General features: G+C 36.3%; 1 protein-coding gene and 1 long non-coding RNA gene across 7 annotated transcripts in view; both read left to right on the plus strand.

The window, feature by feature from the left end:
• The first annotated feature begins 223 nt into the window (after positions 1-223).
• Positions 224-4041, plus strand: LOC126875951 (uncharacterized). The gene is made up of 2 exons (XR_007693804.1): positions 224-2655; positions 3808-4041. It is a non-coding gene; the product is annotated as an uncharacterized LOC126875951 (long non-coding RNA).
• Positions 4042-4311: 270 nt separating this feature from the next.
• Positions 4312-7221, plus strand: part of LOC126875934 (omega-amidase NIT2-like) — a 28210-nt gene continuing 25300 nt past the window's right edge. For all 6 annotated transcript variants that reach the window (XR_007693791.1, XR_007693790.1, XM_050638860.1 and 3 more), the window contains exon 1: positions 4312-4510. The gene's annotated coding sequence lies outside the window, so the exon portion shown is untranslated. The remainder of the gene's footprint in view (positions 4511-7221) is intronic.

The following is a 7221-nucleotide window of genomic DNA, read 5'->3' on the forward strand; positions in this document are numbered from 1 at the left end:
CGTTAATAATTTTACTAACTGAGATTCTTGATGCCTAGGAACCATGTTTCGTGCGCGCTCGCATGCTCTTAAAAATCGAAATACCGAGGATCGATGTCCGTCGAACACTGGTACTGTCTCTATTGCATCTTTTAACTTAATTGGTTGGGGATTAACTTCTATCGGTATTGTCGCTTGGGAAATTATCGGCGATGATACGGGTGTCTTGATTTCTTTTTTTGCTTTAAGTTTTTCCGACAACATCAAGATCATGTCTTTGTCCAACGATTCTAATTTAGTCGACATTATTTCTTAGGTATATATTTTATCGATAATCGTAACAACTTTAATTTTTTGTGGAGCGAATCGAACCGTTTAAACCAACTTTAATCCTCCGTGAAGCGGATCCCACCGCTGCCACCAAAAATTTAAATCTCTAATGTTACGTATCAATTTGTTTGTTTAAATCGATCAAATCTTAAGTTTAAATTTTACTGAAAAATTTTTTTTTTCGTTTGAGTTTGAATTTAATCTTAAGGGAAATAAATTGAATTGATATTATTGTGTATGTAATACTGATTTAGATTTCTAATTAATACGGTAGTTGCTGCCACCAGAAATAGTCTAAGGACTATTTCAAAATATTTTATTTTTTATTATCTTTTTTCGTTTAATGGGTAGCGTTAACTGACGCTTAATGCAACTGGTAAACGATTTCCACTTTTCGGCTAACCTGCTATGTGCAGGGATATTGGCACGGGAGAGGATTAAAGCTGGGAACAATAAATATTTGTCCTCGTTAAACGGATTTTTATTTGAATGTAGAATTGCTTAGATTATTACCTTTATATATATTTTATTAGCCGGATATATATATTTTAGCGTTGCTGGATTGGATAGGAATGTGAGATTTTTCGTTGTTTTATATAAATTTATTTTTACGTTTGACTTCTTCTTCTCTTTTAATTTCGCTGTAGTAGTTTGCCGTTAGAACCGAAACTCAATTCATTTACTACGATGGATTCTGTTACCATGATTTTCTTGCCTTTTGAGTTTAATAATCGAGGATGATTCTAACGATCCTCTCTGTGTGGGACTCGTGTGATTTCGCAAGCCTTGCCCAAAGACGGGTAATATTTTACCAACAGTGGGAGGAGGAATGCGAAGATCGATGGGTGTTTTCGATAATCGAAAACACCGTTTGCACAAGCCAACACAGCGAACGATCCTTTGGTTAAATTTTCGAAGGGAAATTGTTCTGCTATTTCTCTCTTACAATCGCATGCAATGATGGCAAGAATATCGGTTAATAGCAATGCCGGTATTGCTCTTAATTTTCGATTGACCCCGACGATGTATTTAATGGTCCTCTCTGTGCGGGACTTGTGTGATTTCGCAAGCCTTGCCCAAAGACGGACAATATTTTGCCAACAATGGGAGGAGGAATGCGAAGATCAGTGGGTGTTTCAGTAGCTGAAAATACCGTTCGCACAAGCCGACACAGCGGACAACTCCTTTGTTTAAAGTTTAAACAATGATTCTATCTTCAAAACCGTTCACGAAAATAAAACGAGATCGATGATAGGAAGTTCTAATTCGATTCTCGAGGGCAACGAGATTATCAGAGAAGAAGGAAATTTTCAAAATTAATTTTCTTACCTTGAGGAGTAGGTGCTGTCTGGTGCCATTACCTCAGCTGCTCCGGTGGTCGTCGAAGTTTTTGTTGGGTTTATTACTTGAACTCGAATATAGTTTACTATCAACTTTTACTTTATTTATCTATTTCGATACAGACTGAACAATTTACTAACTGGATTAATACCGCAATTACAATGCGCGTTTCTGTCTAAGCGATGAAATGAGGACTTCAAAGATAAAATCTTTCTTTTACTTAGTCGCGGTTCTCTTTTCTTGACCGAAAAACTAAAGACCCCGAAACGCAAAATACTATACAAAATTTCTGAACGCAATGATGAGCGCAATAACGAACGTAGTAACAATGAACACAAAATATAATGAGCACAAGAATAATGAACGGTAATAACAATGATCACTATAATAATGAACGCAAGGATAATAAACGTAATACGAATGATCCGTAATAACAATGAACACAAAATATAATGAGCGTAATAAGAATGTTCACCAGAATAATAATGAGCGCTGCTCTATGTTGCTTCGCTTATTTATAATGCCATCCCCCACGGGGTGGTGGTCCACTGGGGGTACGCTTCCGTGGGAATCGGGATGTTGCAGTTTGGGTTTCTTGGAATCGTACGTGACAAAATGTAAATTCCGTATTTCGACTTAGTTTTTATCGGTCCTGTGCTTCTGCTGAGCTAGCGTCTAGGAGGCTTGAAGCATTCCATGCTGATCTAGTCTTTTCCGCGAGAAACTTCTATGTTTTGTACCGTGGGAATTACCCGTGTTTCTTCGGCGCGTGCAAGGGCCGGCGGCTGCAGCATCATTATCACCTCGATGTTTGCTCGGGCAACACGCGCAATTCCGCTGCTCTCCCACAACAAGGACCTCCTTCTTCGAGTTATTTTTCGTAAGTTTGGATATTCGCATATTATGGTTGTTTTTGCGATTTTAATGTTTTTTCCTTTTTTGTTGTTTCCCTAGGCTTCGGTGATCGTCGCTCGGACAATGTTTGCGGAGGCATTTCCATCAGAGGTTCCTTATTATTATTATTTTTTAGATGTATTTTGTTTTATATACGATATATATATATATATATATATATATATGTCGGAGCGGACATTAGAATTAGGGTTAGGGGCGTGAAACGAATCTTCGTTTGGGTTACACGTTGTCGTTATGCAATAGAGAAGACATTGACTAGTGCAAATACGATTATTATAGAACCGGACAAGTAACCGCGGTAGTTAGGTACTCGAGAAACTAATGACAATGATCCTAGGTTCAATAACGAATCCGCGGTCGACGGGATGATAGATGAACGTACTCACAAAATCTAAGTCGGACGCGTAATATTCACTGATCGTAAAGAGTTACTCCTTTCATCAGTGAGATCACGAGCGAGAATGCCTTTCCCGTCCCGATGATGCCACAGAGGAAAACTATAATGGGGTGTGTCTAAGGACACGAGATCATCGGATTCGTCGAGAAAAGCCTTCGTTCAGAAAGTAAGGGAAATTGGCGTTGCTGCTAATTGGTCAATTTCCATATCGGTGGTTAGAAAAAGATGCTAGCCGCCCTCGAGGGAAAGTTGCTAGTGGGAGACGCCGCTCGTTGAAAAATATGTTTCCCCTATCTTCCCGTAGTTGGGACAAAGACTGTTTGTCTGTTTGAAGGACTTTAGTCAACTAAACCTTAAGATTTATAACGGGCCCTCGGGCTAGCCGAACATGTACTGCGGAGACGCATCGACATCTGGCAATCATCTTACTCGAAGAATAGGGTCTGCGTGTGGCGAGCCACGGGACAGAAACCGTTGGAATGTTTATTGTCGCGTGTCGCCACGAATATTTCTTTTAAGGAGAGCTATAGAATTACTCGATACCTGTTGTTAGGCAAAGCGTTCATCCCTTGACCGCGGCTACGTTGGGCGACAGACTGTCACCTCGAGCCAAAGCTCACCGTCACTAATCTCGAACAATTACAATCGGATTGAATAACTACAATAGTTTAGTTACAGTTATAGTAGACTTTAGATTGCAATGTTGCGGGGCTATCCAAAGGTTCCGGTGTCCTTTCATCTCCGACATATAGATATACATGTATATGTGACGAAATATACTAAAGCAATATTGACCCTTTGTCGCTGAAAGTATCAAACTACAAAACTTCCTTTCAAATTTTCAGAATAAGGAAATCAGGATCATGATAAATAATTGGAACATAATTAAAAATAATATATCTTCTCTATAAGATAATGAATACATTGGTTCATTTAATTTTTATGGATATTCAAACGCTTCTGTGAAATAAAACGTCAAGATTATAGAGTATAAAATTCATAGCTATGAAATAACTAAAACTCTGATGTATTATTAAAAATATACGTTAGGTTGTATGTAGTGATACATACAAAGATTACATGTACAAACCCATAATTAACACAATGCTACCGCAACCATTCTGCAATCTACCTTGCCCAAAACACTCCTCCAGTCACCTCCAAACTCTTCAATTCTCTCCACCTAACCACCCACAAACCATTCACAAACATGCAATTCTCGACAAAAGAAGAACTTATCGTCAGTTGTCCTTAACATCTCGTTCATTCATTTGGTCCCTATCCCCCTATTTCCTCCCACTGCGATGATCGCACTACATTTTTCCACGTCTCTATTCTATTCTCTGGATGATCTGAACTGGTATAGTTTATGTCGTTGATGATAATAATTCCTCCACGACTCAGCAACAAGAGCTACTCTGGGTGATGAGCTTAATGGTGCTGTTGCGGCTATTTTAATTTTTCAACAAGGATCCAAATGGCGCCGTTGACGAAATTCTTTCATTATAAACGTCAACGATCAACATCAGCCATCAGGGAACGAAGAAGGTACGCTGTAACGTGTCTGAGTAATTATACCTCGAGGAGTACATACAGTTATGTAATGAAGATTCGTATGTGAGTGTTTGTTTTCTTATTTCTTTTCCCTTTGTTTCATTTGAATGGATTTTTGTACTCAAAGAGCGAGGTAAGATTACGTCAGATACGTTTTTACATATGCTAAAAAAATGGAAAATGATGATGATGAATCAATGACACGTAGAAAATTATAATCTATTGTATTGCTGTTATCTAATGGTGTTGTAGTTGACTGTATGGTGGATGTATCTAATGGTGTTGTAGTTGACTGTATGTTGTTCAATATTGCTATGAAACTCTTCTGATTCATTGTCACTTATACGAAGGATGGAAGTATACGAAATTGATAAAATTATTAATAATATTTACGAAGAGAAAGTAAACTGTTGGATATATGACAAAATAATTCTATTTTAAATAAGAGACTGGTCAGAGTGGTTATTTTGTTTACAAAATCAAACGAATTTAATGAATGTAATGGTAAGGAAGTAACTATAAGTGGCTGTTAAACTATTTTTATGCTTGAAAAGTAATTCGCAAAGTAATGTAAAGCAGTACTACTGAGTTGTACATAACCTCTTTCAGAATTTGTTCTTAACCTCTTGCTTCATAACTTCCTTAATTATACTCTTCAAACTTATTGACTACTTCGATGTTGTTACGAACAGAAACTGATAAAATATTAATCTTAAATATAGATTGAAATGAAAGCTTGTCACGTAAATATATATATATATATATATATATATATATATATATATATATATATATATATATATATATATATATATATATATATATATATATATATATATATATATATATATATATATATATATATATATATATATGTATGTATGTATGTATGTATGTATGTATGTGTGTGTGTGTGTGTGTGTGTGTGTGTGTGTGTGTGTGTGTGTGTGTGTGTGTGTGTGTGTGTGTGTGTGTGTGTGTGTGTGTGTGTGTGTGTGTGTGTGTGTGTGTGTGTGTGTGTGTGTACTACTTACTCAAACTATGGATCACATAACCTATACAAAAAAAAAAAAAAAAAAATTATTGTACACTATAAAGCAAGAGGTTAAATCTTTAATCTGTTAAGAATTAAATTTTTTATTGTAACTGCGAAAATTATAAAAGTACCAAGCGAAGCAAGTACGGAATATATGCGGAATATGAATCGCTCAACGAACCAAAGAGCGGCTCAGTGACAAAATTAGTAAAGTAAAGACCACAAATATTACAACATTATATTCTACCACAAAATAATTCTCTATACAAAAAAGGTACACAACGAATCGATTTTTCACAACGATAAGAGTCAACAGAACCAATCAAGACCAGGCGAGACTCTCATAAGACAACGATATCAGAGGAATCAAATCAGCGACTTCAATCTATGTTACAGAGTATAGTTATCAAGAAAAATTGCTCTTTTCATGAAAAGTATGGTAATGATACTCTTATAATACATTGTATATCTGGCAGTCGGGTGTGCCCGTGGCCATCGGAAATGTAAAGACGACGCTTTTAGAAAGTGATAGCGCCATCGCGTTTTAAAAACGCGTTAGAAGAAGGACGGTTTCGCTATCCAAGGCGAATCGAAAAGTGTGCGTGTTGCGAGAATCGGAGTTGATCGAGACGTCGAAGCATAGAATCGTTAGAATTGAGTTGCGAGTGTTGTCGAGTGTTAGAGTTGCTAGTGAGAGAGAGAGAGTGAGAGGGAGAGAGAGAGAGTTACCAAATAGTTGTCAAGTTATTTGTTGTAAATACGAGCGTTGCATTTAGTTTTCCTGTTAATCAAACATCGTTTCTCTGTCTAACTAATATCTGTATTTTCAATCCATTATTAATAAATTATAATTAATCGAACAAAATTACACCTTTAATATATTCCGATATTACATTACCGTGATGTAATATTTATCATGCTTATTTTGTACGTAAAACGAATCGTTGGAATATTCCCGAAGCTAACGAAGCATTTCCCAAAAGTTAAACCGAAGAAATTAACGCGAATAGTTAAGTGAAATTTTTCCATTAACTTGCTGACCAACCGGCAAATAAAAAATCATAAAAATTGTTTCAATGTGTTGAGGTCACGCATAACTTCTTTTTTCATTGACGATTACCAAACAGGTAAAATTTCGAAATTGTACGAAGGCCACGTGACCAGATCGTATTGGAATTTGAAGTGCATGGAAAAAGACAACTCGAAGTACAAACCTTGAGCTGTACTACTCGAAGTACAAACGTGAACTAATGGATGCAGAAAAGCAATTAACGCCAAACATCCGAACAGCATCTTGGAGCCCGTCATTGTTCTGAAATAAAAGAAGTGACGAATTAAAAAGACGCAGGACTAATAATAATAAAGGAAACTTAGTTCGTATTATAAATTGAATTTACATCAGAAAAGAAGCACGATCAAGCGAAACAGATCGTAGAAATGACAAATATCATCGATATACGTTTCAGTGTAATTTCACTTTTGAAAATTATTTAGTTTAATACGATCGTATTCATCGCTCTGAAACTTTCATTGTGCTGCAATTTGTGCTGCGTCTTTTTAATTTCTCTATCTTTCTGTGTTTTCGGAAAAATTACTTGAAAGATTAAGAATTGCTTGCCTTATTTTATTTTCGATTAGTTAGGATTTGATTATTCCAGGTAAGGTTTAT

The sequence above is a fragment of the Bombus huntii genome, unplaced genomic scaffold (assembly GCF_024542735.1).
Source record: "Bombus huntii isolate Logan2020A unplaced genomic scaffold, iyBomHunt1.1 ctg00000060.1, whole genome shotgun sequence".
Classification (NCBI taxonomy): domain Eukaryota; kingdom Metazoa; phylum Arthropoda; class Insecta; order Hymenoptera; family Apidae; genus Bombus; species Bombus huntii.